Below are 14,430 nucleotides of genomic sequence, written 5' to 3' on the forward strand. Positions count from 1 at the left end.
AGTCGGACACGACTGAGCGACTTCACTTTCATTTTCACTTTCATGCATTGGAGAAGGAAATGGCAACCCACTCCAGTGTTCTTGCCTGGAGAATCCCAGGGATGGGGGAGCCTGATGGGCTGCCGTCTATGGGGTCGCACAGAGTCGGACATGACTGAAGCAACTTTGCAGCAGCAGCAGTTCTAAATGGGTTAGTCATACTTTACCAACTCACTTTGGTGGCCGACAACTCACTTTTTAAGAGCAATCAGGTTAGAAGGTGTAAGGTGAAAATACAATTGGGATTCAGCAACTAACTCTTAAAGGCAAAAGTTAATTTCAGCTAAAGCATGAGGTAAGGTGAGGTGAAGTCACTCAGTCGTGTCTGACTCTTTGCGACCCCGTGGACTGTAACCTACTAGGCTTCTCCGTCCATGGGCTTCTCCAGGCAAGAATACTGGAGTGGATTGCCATTTCCTTCTCCAGGGGATCTTCCCGACCCAGGGATCGAACCCCGGTCTCCCGCATTGGAGGCAGACGCTTTAACCTCTGAGCCACCAGCTAAAGCATATTTGATACAATTTGTACATTTTGTTGGACCAAATGCTAGAGGATTTTAGTTTTTTAAATCAGCCAATGATTACTAGCAGAAAGCTACAAGGCTATCTGAATTTGAAAACTGATTTTTTTGATCATTTTTTTCCCATTATTAAAGTAATAGACATGGATGCCCATGAAAACATAAAAATGAAAGAACAGAAAATGTTCAGAATTCATCCAAAGACTCACCACCAAAGAAAACCCTTGTTTGTGTATTTCCATTGACCTTTAACTTTGATTCTTGGACTTTTCCATTTATGATGCAAGCAATATTTTTTAAATCTTTTAATCTGAAATGTTAATGGAAAATAAGAATGCCATATTATTCATCCTTTTCTTTCCTTTCTCCAAATTGACGTAAAAGGAAGGGGAATTCCCCGGCAGTCCAGTGGTTAGAACTCCATGCTTTCACTACCACGGGCCCAGGTCATCCACCGCCTGCCCGCGAAGAATGCTCGTCACAATTTCTTCTCCCAGATAAATTCTTAGGTGATTCTGATTCTTTCCTGATTTGAATTAGCATCATATGGCTAAAGGAGAACACACATCAAATTAGAGGTGCTTACACCCACTCCAGTACTCTTGCCTGGAAAATCCCATGGATGGAGGAGCCTGGTGGGCTGCAGTCCATGGGGTCTCTAGGAGTCAGGCACGACTGAGTGACTTCACTTTCACTTTTCACTTTCATGCATTGGAGAAGGGAATGGCAACACACTCCAGTGTTCTTGCCTGGAGAATCCCAGGGATGGGGGAGCCTGGTGGGCTGCCATCTATGGGGTCGCACAGAGTCGGACATGACTGAAGCAACTTAGCAGCAGCAGCAACACCCGCTTGCTACAGTGAGAGCTGGAAGGACTGAAATAGAGACCATTAAATAGTGTATGACAATTGCAATTGAAAGGGCTTTAAATAACATTGACTTAATCCTTTCACCCGAGATGGATATAAGCTTTGTAACTTGTCCAGGGTCACAGAACTAAAAGGGGCACAGTGATGATTGGAACTCCTTTGGTCTGGGTCCAAACCTGGACTTAGCAGCCCAACCATACTCTTGCTAATCAGAACTGTCTTTCCTATCCCAGACTAACTCCCATGCACCCCATTTTAGTACTAGGGGACTCAAATCAACTACAGCTTACCTAGAACCTTTAGATCAAGTCCTCCTAGACTTAGGGTCTATCTTTGGCAGGGATATGCAAATATTTTATATAAAGGACCTAACAGGAAACATTTTAGGCTTTGGAGGTCAGGAGGTCTTTGGGTGGGTGTATGTGGCTGTGGGTGTGGGTAAGCATGGGTGTGTGTTTACAACCTTCTATAAAAACCATTCTTAGCTCATGCATGGGAAGTTGCTTCAGTCATGTCTGACTCTGTGCGACCCAATGGACTATAGCCCACCAGGATCCTCTGTCCATGGGGTTCTCCAGGCAAGAATACTGGAGTGGGTTGCCATGCCCTTCCCCAGGGGATCTTCCCAACCCAGGGATTGAACCTGCATCTCTTATGTCTCCTGCATTGGCTGGTGGGTTCTTTACCACTAGTGCCACCTGGGAAGCCCCCAAATAAACTTATTCTTAGCTCAGCTGTTAAAAAGGCTGAGTCTGCAGTTTCTCAACCCCTAATGCAAAGGTTGTTTGGGAACATCCAGCAGCCACCTTAAACTGAGTGCAAACTAATGTGCAAGGGATTAGTGACTCCACCCTAAAAAAAAGAGGAGGTTAGAAACCACTGCCCTAGAAAAAGACACATAAGTAATCAGCCTTAAAGAAAAAGAAATTAGATGTGAAAATATCTTCTGAGCACTTTGTAAAGCATACTTTTCTTCCTTATTAAGCTGTCAATGGGTCTCTAAATCAGAAAGAATTCAGTGGATATGATTACATCCTCTTTCTTCCATGTCTGTTAGGTACATTAAGGTGAAAAGGACTGGGAAGTTCAGGTCTCAATGTCCCTGTGCCTGAGTCCTATGAGATCATGACTAGGGTCTGCCTGTCTGTTTTTCAGCCAACAACTACATGGAATCTAAGTGTCAGGCTGTCATCGAAGAACTGCGTAAGTGTTGTGCTCGATATCCCAAGGGAAGATCTCTCATCTGCTCAGGATTTGAGAAAGAAGAGGAAGAAAAGCAGACACTGAAGTGCACACCACAGTAAAGTTCTACCGAGAACCGAAACACTGCTCTACGTTTCCACCGTGCGGGTTTTATTTATCCGCCTGACTCTTTCTTCAGGCCAGGTAGCAGCAAATATCCAATGAAAAAGTCAACTATAAAAGTTAATATGCCATCTATGCAGAACAAATATAAATATATTGAACAAACGTGTAGAATGGGATAAAATTGAGCTGCTAAAATAAATCTTTTCAGTGAACATTTTTGGTTTGATATATGTGATATTTTGCTTTCTTGTTACTAAAGGCAGACTTGACTGCTTGTTTGAAAGGTGATAATGGAGGGTCAAGTGTCAGTAGAAAAGCAGGCAAGCTGGGGAGGAGGTGGACTCTTGTCCTCACTCCAATTCTGAAGATTATGATCAGCCATGACAGTTTTTAAAGGGAAAAGGGGGAAGTATCTCAGGGAATCACTGAAGCAGGAGGTTGGCTTCTGCATCCTTCTCATTTGTGTGCAGACTAGGTGACTCTCCAGATGTTATCTTGCTGGCAGGATTACTTATGGGGGCTACTGGGGGCGGAGGCCTACCTACTTCTGTCTAGGAAAAGAATCAACAAGTTAGGCGAGGCATGGTGTCCATTCAGGAGAACGTAAGTCAGGAGTTTGCTTAAATTGCCTGGTGATCTCATTCCTATGATCAGGTTCTTTTAAAGTTACAAGGGAACCAGAAATGGGAAAATAGGAAAGGGCAAAAGAGCTTCTTTCTTTATAACAAAATATATATTTGGTCTTTATCTCCATTCCTGGTACTGTGCTCCTAAAACTCTTAGAATTTCCTAAGTGATAAGTGCAATCAGGGAAAGCAAAGAGGAACTAAGGAGCCTCTTGATGAGAGTGAAAGAGGAGAATGAAAAGGCTGGCTTAAAACTCAACATTCAAAAAACTAAAATCATGGTATCCAGACCCAACATTTCATGGCAAAGAGATGGGGAAAAAGTGGAAACAATTACAGATTTTCTTTTCTTGGGCTCCAAAGTCACTGAGGACAGTACTGCGGCCATGAAATTAAAGGACACTTGCTCTTTGCAAGAAAAGCTATGACAAACCTAGACAGTGTATCAAAAAGCAGGGACGTCACTTTGCCGACAAAGCTGCGTATAGTCAAAGCTATGGTTTTTCCAGTAATCATGTACAGATGTGAGAGTTGGACCATAGAGAAGGCTGAGCACTGAAGAATTGATGCTTTCATACTGTGGTGCTGGAGAAGACTCCTGAAAGTCCCTTGGACTGCAAAGAGATCAAATCAGTCCATCCTAAAGGAAATCAACCCTGAATATGCATTGGAAGGACTGATGCTGAAGCTCCAATACTGTGGCCAGCTGAAGCTCCAATACTGTGGCCATCTGATGCAAAGAGCTGACTCATTGGAAAGACTGAGGGCAGGAGGAGATGAGGGCAACAGAGGATGAGATAGTTGGATGCCATCACCGACTCAATGAACATGAGTTTCAGCAAACTCTGGAAGACACACACCAGGGAATCTTGGTGTGCTGCAGTTCATGGGGTCACAGAGAATCAGACAGGACTTAGCGACAGAACAAGTGCAATCAAAGTGTCTTTGGTTATGTTAATGAGGATACTTTTGAAATCCCCTAGATAACTTTCGGATAGGGGCTGGTTGCCAGGGGAACAAAACTGCAATGTTAGAGGGTTGGAACTTTCAGTTTCCACCCCCACCCTTACCTCTGAGGAGGGAAGATGGGTGAGAGGCTGAATAAGACTAAGTTCAATCACCAATGACCAATGATTTAATCAATTGTGACATGTCACAATCAATGGTGATCTTTGTGACTTATTGAAAGATCACAGAAAGACTTCCCTGGTGGCGAAGTGGATAAGAATCCACCTGCCAATGCAAGAGACGCAGATTCAAGCCCTGATTCAGGAAGATCCCACTTGCTGAGGAGCAACTAAGTCCATGTACCACAGCTGCTGAAGCCTGAGTGCCCTAGAGCCTGTGTTCCATGAGAGAAGCCAACACAATGAGAAACTCGTGCACTGCAGCTAGAGAGTAGCCCCTGCTTGCTGCAGCTAGAGAAAAGCCCACACAACAGTGAAGACCCAGCACAACTTAAATAAATGAATAAATAATTTACCCAAAAAATCACAGAAAAATAAAGTCAATTAATCATCAAAGCAGTAATTAATGACCCCTGGTGGCTCAGAGGATAAAGCGTCTGTCTATAATGCGGGAGACCCGGGTTCAATCCCTGGGTTGGAAAGATCCCCTGGAGAAGGAAATGGCAATCCACTCCAGGACTATTGCCTGGAAAATCCTATGGACAGAGGAGCCTGGCAGGCTACAGTCCATGGGGTCGCAAAGAGTCGGACATGACTGAGCAACTTCACTATCACTATAGTAATTAATGAATGTTTATTGCACACACACCAAAAAGACAGTTTGTAAACACAGAGCACTTAAACCAAAACATGGAATGAGGCCCAGGGGTGTACTGTTATAAAGTAGTTTACATAGCATGAGAGCAGTGACTGTTTTTGCTTCACAGTGATTGCTTATGTTATTAGAATTTTCCTAAACGGTAGGGAATTGGTCAGTGGTTACCTCATATCAGCCTTGAAAAACAGTTCAACTCTGTCTTACGATTTTCAGAAGCATAATCAAGAAATGACCTAGGTCAGGTTAGTCTCCCAAAGTTAAATTAAGCCTTGCTTGTGTGACTAAACAGGTTTTATCTGCTCAAGGAGTTTTCAAGGCTAGTCTCAGTTTTTCCTTATTTCTTTAATTTTTATTGAAGTATGGTTGATTTACAATGTGTTAATTTCTGTGGTACAGCAAACTGATTAAGATATACACGTATATACATTCTTTTTCATATTCTTTTCCTCTATGGTTTATCACAGGATACTGAATATAGTTCCCTGTGCTATACATTAGGACCTTGTTGTTTATCCATCATAAATATAATAGTTTTGCATCTACCAAACTCCCAGTCTCATCCCCCAGCCTTGGCAACCTCAGGTCTGTTCTTTGTGTCCATGAGTCTCTTGCTTTGCAGATAGGTTCCTCTGTGCCATATTTTAGATTCTACATATAAGTGATATCATATGGTGGTTGTCTTTTCCTGACTTTCTTCACTTAGTAGGACAATCTCTAGGTTCATCCATGTTGCTACAAATGGCAAAATTCCATTTCTTTTTATTGCTGAGTAGTAGTCCACTGCATAAGTATCACATCTTTATCAATTCAGTGGATGTTTAGACTGTTTCCACATCTTGGCTATTATGAATAGCGCTGCTATGAACATAGGGGTACATGTATATTTTCAAATTAGAGTTGTCATATTTCTTGGATATATGCCCAAGAGTGTTGCTGGATCATATGGTAGCTCTATTGTTAGTTTTTTGAGGAACTTCCATACTGTTTTCCATAGCAGCTGTACCAACTTTCATTCCACCAACAGTATAGGAGGGCTCTCGCTCCCTTTTCTACACACGCTCTCCAGCATTTGTTATTTGTGACTTTTTTTTTTTTTTTGGCCACACTGTATGACTTACAGGATCTTAGTTCCCCAACCAGGGGTTGAACCCATTCCCTTAAGTGTGGAGTCCTAACCACTGGGATGCCAGGGAATTCCCTGTTATTTGTAGGCTTTTTAATGATGGGCACTCTGACTGATGGGAGGTGGTACCTTATGGTAGTTTTGATTGGCATTTCTCTAATAATTAGCAATGTTGATCATCTTTTTTATCATGTTTTCATGTGCCTATTGCCCATCTGTATGTCTTCTTTGGAGAAATGTCTATTTAGATCTTCTCCCCATTTTTCAATTGGGACATTTGTTTTCTCTTATTGAGTTGTATGAACTGTTTGTTTATTCTGGAAATTAAGCCCTTGTTGGTTGCACCATTTTCGCATATTTTCTCCCAGTCTGTAGCTTGTGTTTTCATTTTGTTTGTGGTTTCCTTCGCTGTGCAAAACCTTATAAGTTTCATTAGGTCCCATTGTTTATTTTTGCTTTTATTTCTATTGCCTTGGGAGACTGACCTAAGAAAACACTGAAATAATTAATGTCAGAGAATGCTTTGCCTATGATCTCTTCGAGGAGTTCTATGGTGTCATGTTTTATGTTTAAGTCCTTAAGCCATTGAGTTTATTTTTATATATGGTGAGAGGGTGTGTTCCAACTTCATTGATTTACATGTGGCTGTTCAGCTTTCCCAGCACCACTTCCTGAAGAAACTGTCTTTTCCACATTGTGTATTCTTACCTCCTTTGTTGAAGATGAACTGACCATTAGGGCTTCTCAGGTGGCTGAGTGGTAAAGAATCCACCTGCCAATGCAGGAGACACAGGAGATCTGGGTTCGACCCCTGGGTTGGGAAGATCCCTTGGAGAAGGAAATGGCAACCTACTCCAGTATGCTTGCCTGAAGAATCCCACGGACAGAGGAGCCTGGCAGGCTGTGTAGCCCATGGGGTCCCAAAGAGTCAGACACGACTGAGTGACTGAGTACACATTTTACACAATTGACCATAGGTGTGTGGGTTTATTTATGGGCTCTCTATTCTGTTCCATTGATCTATATGTCTGTTTTTATGTCAATATCATGCTGTTTTGACTACTGTAGCTTTGTAATACTTCTCAAGTTTGGGAGGGCTATGCCTCCTACTTGTTTTTTTTTTTTTTCTTTAGGATTGCTTTGGCAATTCTGGGTCTTTTATGGTTCCAAATGAATTTAAGATTATTTGTTCTAGTTCTGTGAAGAATATAATGGGTAATTTGTTTGATAGTGATCACATTAAATCTGTAGATTCCTTTGGGTAGTATGGCCATTTTAACAATATTAATTCTTTCAATCCAAGAGCATGGGATATCTTTCATCTTCAATTTCCTCTATTAAAATTTTTTTGTGCTAAGTTACTTCAGTCGTGTCCAACTCTTTGTGACCCTATGAACTGTAGCCCGCCAGACTCTTCTGTCCATGGGATTCTCCAGGCAAGAGTACTCGAGTTGGTTGCCACACCCTCCTCCAGGGGACCTTCTGGACCCAGGGATCGAACCCACGTCTCCTATGGCTCTTGCATTGCAGGGGAATTCTTTATCACTGAGCCACCAGGGAAATGGAACTAAAAGAATGTTCTTTTAGTTCTCAGCATATGTCTTTCACCTCCTTGGTCAGGTTTATTCCTAAGTATTTTTTTAATGTAATTTTAAAACAGATTGTTTACCTTCCTTTTCTGATATTTCATTGTTAGTGTAAAGAAATACAAACAATTTCTCCCCCCCACCCCACCCCGCCCCACTCCCTGCAACTGATTTCTGTATGTTAATCTTAAATCCTGCTGCTGCTGCTAAGTCGCTTCAGTCGTGTCTGACTCTGTGCAACCCCATAGACAGCAGCCCACCAGGCTCCACCATCCCTGGGATTCTCCAGGCAAGAACACTGGAGTGGGTTGCCATTTCCTTCTCCATATCCTGCTACCTTACTGAATTTGTTGATCAGTTCTAGTAGTTTTTGTGTGGGGTCTTTAGGGTTTTCTGCGTGTATATATCATGTCACCTGTATACAGTGGCAGTTTTACCCATTTCCCTACCAATCTGAATACTTTTTTTTCTCTTATCTGATTGCTATGGCTAGGAATTCAAATATAATGTTAAGAGAAGAGGGTTTCCTTGTCTTGTTTCATATTTTAGTGGGAAGGCTTTCAGCTTTCTACCATTGAGTATTAGATTAACTGTGGGTTTGTCACAAATAGCTTTTATTATGTTGAGGTATGTTCCCTCTATACCCACATTGGTAAGAGTTTTAATCATAAATGGATGCTGAATTTTATTTCATTTTCTTCTGCATGTATTGAGATGATCATATGGTTTTTGCTCTTTGTTGATGCAGTGTGTCACATTGATTGATTTGTGCATACTGAACCATCTTTGTGACCCTGGGATGAATCCACCTTGGTCATGGTGTATGATTTTTCTTTTTGTGTTGCTGGATTCAGTTAGCTAATACTTCGTTGAGAATTTTTGCATATACATTCAGCAAAGATATTGGACTGTTTCTTTTTTGGTAGTGTCTTTGCCTAGTTTCAGCATCAGGTGATGGTGGCTTCATAAAATGATTTTGGAAGTGTTCCATCCTCTTGTCTTTTGGAAAACTTTGAGAAGGATCAGTATAAGAGCTTCTTTGGATATTTGGTAGAACTCACCTATGAAGCCATCTGGTCCTGGACTTTTGTTTGTAGGGAGTGTTTTAGATTTGTTTTTATTATAGATTCTATTTCATTTCTGATGCTTGGTCTTTTCAAGTTGTCTTTTTCTTTTTCTATTTCTTCTTGATTCAGTTTTGGTGGGCTGTATGTTTCTAAAAAATTGTCCATTTCATCTAGGTTGTCAAATTCATTGGCATATAATTGCTCATAGTCTTCTATGGATTTTTTGTATTTCTGCAGTATAAGTTATATAGTTTTTCCTCTTTCATTTCTTATTTTGTCTATTTATTTTCTCTCTTTTCTTCTTGATGAGCTTGGTCAGAGGTTTGTCAATTTTCTATACCCTTTCAAAGAACCAATTCTTGGTTTTATTGACTTTTTAAATTTTGAAATCTTTATTTCCTCTCTGATCTTTATTATCTCCTTCCTTATGCTTTTAGGCTTTTTCTTTTTCTAAATCTTTTAGGTGGTGAGTTTGGTTGTTTGAGATTTTACTTGTTTTTAAAGAAGGCCTGTACTGCTATGAACTTCCCTGTAGGAATGCTTTGGCTATATCCCATAGATTTTGTATGGCTATGTTTTCATGGTTATTTGCCTCAAGGAATTTTAATTTCTTCTTTGATTTCATTGTTGACCCATTGGTTTTTTAGTTATCATGTTTAGCCTCCATGTAATCATTTTTTACTCATTTCCTTTTCTGTGGTTGATTTCTAGTTTCATGTCACTGTGGTTAGAAAAGATAATTTCTATACTCTTAAATTTATTGAGGCTTGTTTTGTGCCCTAGTTTTTTGTCAGTCCTAGAGAATGTTCCATGTGCACTTGAAAAGAATGTGTATTCTGGGTTTTTTTTTGGATGTAATGTCCTGAAAATATAAATTGACTGTGACTGTTCTGTTGTTATCATTTAGGAATCTCTGTTGCCTTATTGATTTTCTGTCTCAAAGATATGCCCATTGATGTGAGTGGGGTGTTAAAGTCTCCTACTATCATAGCAATGAGAAGTCCGTGCACCACAATGAAGAGTAGCCCCTGCTCACAGCAATTAGAGAAAGCCCATGTGCAATAATGAAGACTCAGCACAACTAAAAATAAATACATAAATTATTTTAAAACTCCTATATATACCCAATATCAGTCAGTTTAGTCACTGTGACTAGACTGACCTTTGTTGGCAAAGTAATGTATCTGCTTTTTAATATGCTATTTAGGTTGGCCATAGCTTTTCTTTTCCTAAAGGAAATCAGTCCTGAATATTCATTGGAAAGACTGATGCTGAAACTGAAGTTTCAATACTTTGACCACCTGATGCAAAGAACTGACTCATTAGAAAAGACCCTGATGCTGGAAAAGATTGAAGGCAGGAAGAGAAGGGGACGACAAAGGATAAGATGGTTGGATGGATCACCAACTCCATGGACATGAAGTTGAGCAAGCTCTGGGAGCTGGTGATGGACAGGGAAGCCTGGCGTGCTGCAGTCCATGGGGTCACAAAGAGTCAGACACAACTGAGGGACTAAACTGACTGATATTGGGTATATATAAGTTTGTAAATAATTTATGTATTAATTTTTAATTGTGCTGAGTCTTCATTACTGCACATAGGCTTTTTCTAGTTGCTGTGAGCAGGGGCTGCTTTTCATTGTGGTACATGGGATTCTCATTGCTATGGCTTCTCTTACTGCAGAGCACCGGCTCTAGTCGCATGGGTTTCAGCAGTTGTAGTATGCAGGCTCCATAGTTGCAGCTCTTGGGCTCCAGAGTGCAGGCTCAGTAGTTAAGGCCCATAGGCTTTGTTGCTCAGCAGCATGTCGAACCTTCTTGGACCAGGGATCAAACCTGTGCCCTCCGCATTGGCCGGTAGATTCCTATCCCCTGGACCACCAGGGAAGTCCATGTGTTTTTTAACACTGTGTAATGAAGCCTCCTTAAAAACTCAAAAGGATGGGGTTGAGAGCTTCCTTGTTGAACCAGAATGCATCCACATGCTGGGAGGGAACACACTGCAGTTCTGTGGGGACAGAAGCTCTTGTGTGTCAGAGCCGGCTGGACCTCACCCTGGTACCTCTTCACCTGGCTGCTTGTCCATCTATATCCTTTATAATAAACTGGTAAACACTGAAGTGAAATATCCTCCAAGCTCTGTGAGCTGCTCTATAAATCTGTTGAACCCAAGGAGCCATTGTTGGGAACCTCAGATGTGCAGCTAGTTGATCAGAAGCAGAGGGTGACAACCGGGGTTTGGAATAGGCATCTGAACAAGTGGGTGCAGTTTTGTGGGATTGAGCCCATCACCTGTGTGACTCCATGGCCAATAATTGAGCCCTGTGTCCTTCCAGATGCCAGTCAGAACACCTCTTTCCACTTCTGTGTTCCCCCATTTTAAGTGCCTAGTCAGAAAAAGCCACTTCAAATTTGTTCAGTGAGTCTTCTGAGAGAACTGGAGGGAACAGTGCATTGGAAACTGGGCAGACCAAACTAGAAGTCTTAAGTGGTTTACCTACACTCTATGGCCTTATAATCAAAACATATTCCAGTGGATACTGATGGTGTTAACATAAGGCTATTGAAGGAAGCCTGTTGACAATTGTCTGACTTCATGCAGTGGTTGAAGGGGGAGCAGTATTGAACAGGCCATTTGCTTTCCTCAGGTGCTAGAAACATCATCCCTCTACCACCACCCCCAAAAGGAAAACAATGACTTTTTAAGCAAAAGATTAGTCCATTCAGGCTACTGTAACAAAAGACCATAAACTGGGTGGCTTAAACAACATTTATTTACATTTATTTCTCAAAGTTCTGGAGGCAGAAAATACAAGATAAAGGTGCTGAGATTCAGTGTCTGGTGATGGCCCTCTGCCTGATTCATAGATGGCAGCCTTCTCACCATATCCTCACGTGAAGGGACAAGGGAGCTCTCTGGAGTCTATTTTATAAGAGCACTAATTCCACTCATGAGGACCTTCTGCTCATGACTTAATCACCTCCAAAGGCCCCACCTCCAAATGCCATCACCTTGGGTATTAAGGGATTAGGATTTCAAGCCAAAACAGGGAGGATCCTTCCTCTCCTTTTTTAGTATGCTAGAGTCTACACTGCTGTGAACAGATAGTCCCTAATATTGAAATACCACTATTGTTTGAGACCAAGTGTTCTTTAAATCAGCATTTCTAAGAATTGCTGTAATGGATAAAAAATGCTTGCCTGGTAAGCTAAATTTGGGGAATACCAGGTTCCACAAAAATCAACAGGATTCTCTCCTGCAAGGCTAAAGCTTCTCATATGCTCATGTGAAGTATGATTCCCTGGAAAGGACAATTATATGTAATACTTGCCAACTCTACCAGCAAACCCCATTTTGCAGATAGTATCTCTTAAGGAGGCGAACATTCTCCTTTGGAGAAAGGATGCCTTAAGAGACCTGGAAAATAGGGCTACATTCTCATAAAATCATTTCAATGTCTTGTGTTAATAATAAAACAATTTAATGAAACATTTTACTACATTTCAGTTCAGTTCAGTTGCTCAGTCGTGTCTGACTCTTTGTGACCCCATGAATCGCAGCATACCAGGTCTCCCTGTCCATCACCAACTCCCAAAGTTTACCCAAACTCATGTCCACCGAGTTGGTGATGCCATCCAGCCATCTCATCCTCGGTCATCCCCTTCTCCTCCTGCCCTCAATCTTTCCCAGCATCAGTGTCTTCTCAAATGAGTCAGCTCTTCGCATCAGGTGGCCAAAGTATTAGAGTTTCAGCTTCAGAATCAGTCCTACCAATGAACATCCAGGATTGATCTTCTTTAGTGTGGACTGGTTGGATCTCCTTGCAGTCCAAGGGACTCAAGAGTCTTCTCCAACACCACAGTTCAAAAGCATCAATTCTTTGGTGCTCAGCTTTCTTTACAGTCCAATTCTCACATCCATACATGACCACTGGAAAACCCATAGCCTTGACAAGACGGACCTTTGTTGGCAAAGTAATGTCTCTGCTTTTTAATATGCTATCTAGGTTGGTCATAACTTTCCTTCCAAGGAGTAAGCATCTTTTAATTTCATGGCTGCAATCACCATCTGCAGTGATTTTGGAGCCCAGAAAAATAAAGTCAGCCACTGTTTCCCCATCTATTTGCCACGAAGAGATGGAACTGGATGCCATGATCTTGGTTTTCTGAATGTTAAGCTTTAAGCTAACTTTTTCACTCTCCTCTTTCATTTTCATCAAGAGGCTCTTTAGTTCTTCTTCACTTTCTGCCATAAGGGTGTTGTCATTTGCATATCTGAGGTTATTGATATTTCTCCCAGAAATCTTGATTCTAGCTTGTGCTTCCTCCAGCCGTGTTTCTCATGATATACTCTGCATGTAATAAGCAGGGTGACAATATACAGCCTTGATGTACTCCTTTTCCTATTTGGAACCAATCTGTTTCATGTCCAGTTCTAACTGTTGCTTCCTGACCTGCATATATGTTACTCAAGAGGCAGGTCAGGTGGTCTGGTATTCCCATCTCTTTCAGAATTTTCCAGTTTATTATGATCCAGTCAAAGGCTTTGGCATAGTCAATAAAGCAGAAATAGATGTTTTTCTGGAACTCTCTTGCTTTTTCAATGATCCAGCAGATGTTGGCAATTTGGTCTCTGGTTCCTTTGCCTTTTCTAAAACCAGTTTGAATAACTGGAAGTTCATAGTTCATGTATTGCTGAAGCCTGGCTTGGAGAATTTTGAGCAATACTTTACTAGTATGTGAGATGAGTGTGAGATGAGTGCAACTGTGCAGTAGTTTGAGCATTCTTTGGCATTGCCTTTCTTTGGGATTGGAATGAGAACTGAACTTTTCCAGTCCTGTGGCCACTGCTGAGCTTTCCAAATTTGCTGGCATATTGAGTACAGCACTTTCACAGTAAGATGCTTAAGAAGTATCAAACATCACAGACATACGCCACACTGTATGATTTGGTTTTCTGCCCATCTCTCCAAGAGATCACACCACTATTGCATACGTGATCAAGCAAGCCCCAGACTTGGAACCATGACAAAGAAATGAAGCTGGTACTTGGTGGAGACCTCCCCAGAAAGGGGAGGACTCAAATTTTGTCTGCAGGGTCCAAAACTGGCCTTAAGAAAGTTTCCATCAGAGAAGAAACTGAGATCATGGAATACCAATGATACTCAGATCTTGCCAATCTATCCCTAAGACAATTTTTAAAATCCAATGGATGGCATTTCCCGAACTACAAAAAAGTAGATGTTCAAAGTAAGAGCCCAGTCTTAAAACCAGAAGGATGGAGGGGACACTTTGACAATAGTCAAGTGTTTTCAAAACCATGTAAGCTAGAATTATGGAAGTCATTCATCATGTTCTGGGTCCTGGCAGGTCCATTAGGCGGGGCTCTTACCCAGGTGACAGGCCACACATGAGAGTGAATCTCCCACCCCGTCCTACTGATCAATGTCCCTGAGGCCAAGTGTCGGGATGTGGGAGCAGACACATGACTCAGACGGGAGGTGGGAG

The sequence above is a fragment of the Capricornis sumatraensis genome, chromosome X (genome assembly GCF_032405125.1).
Source record: "Capricornis sumatraensis isolate serow.1 chromosome X, serow.2, whole genome shotgun sequence".
NCBI classification, from domain to species: Eukaryota; Metazoa; Chordata; class Mammalia; order Artiodactyla; family Bovidae; genus Capricornis; species Capricornis sumatraensis.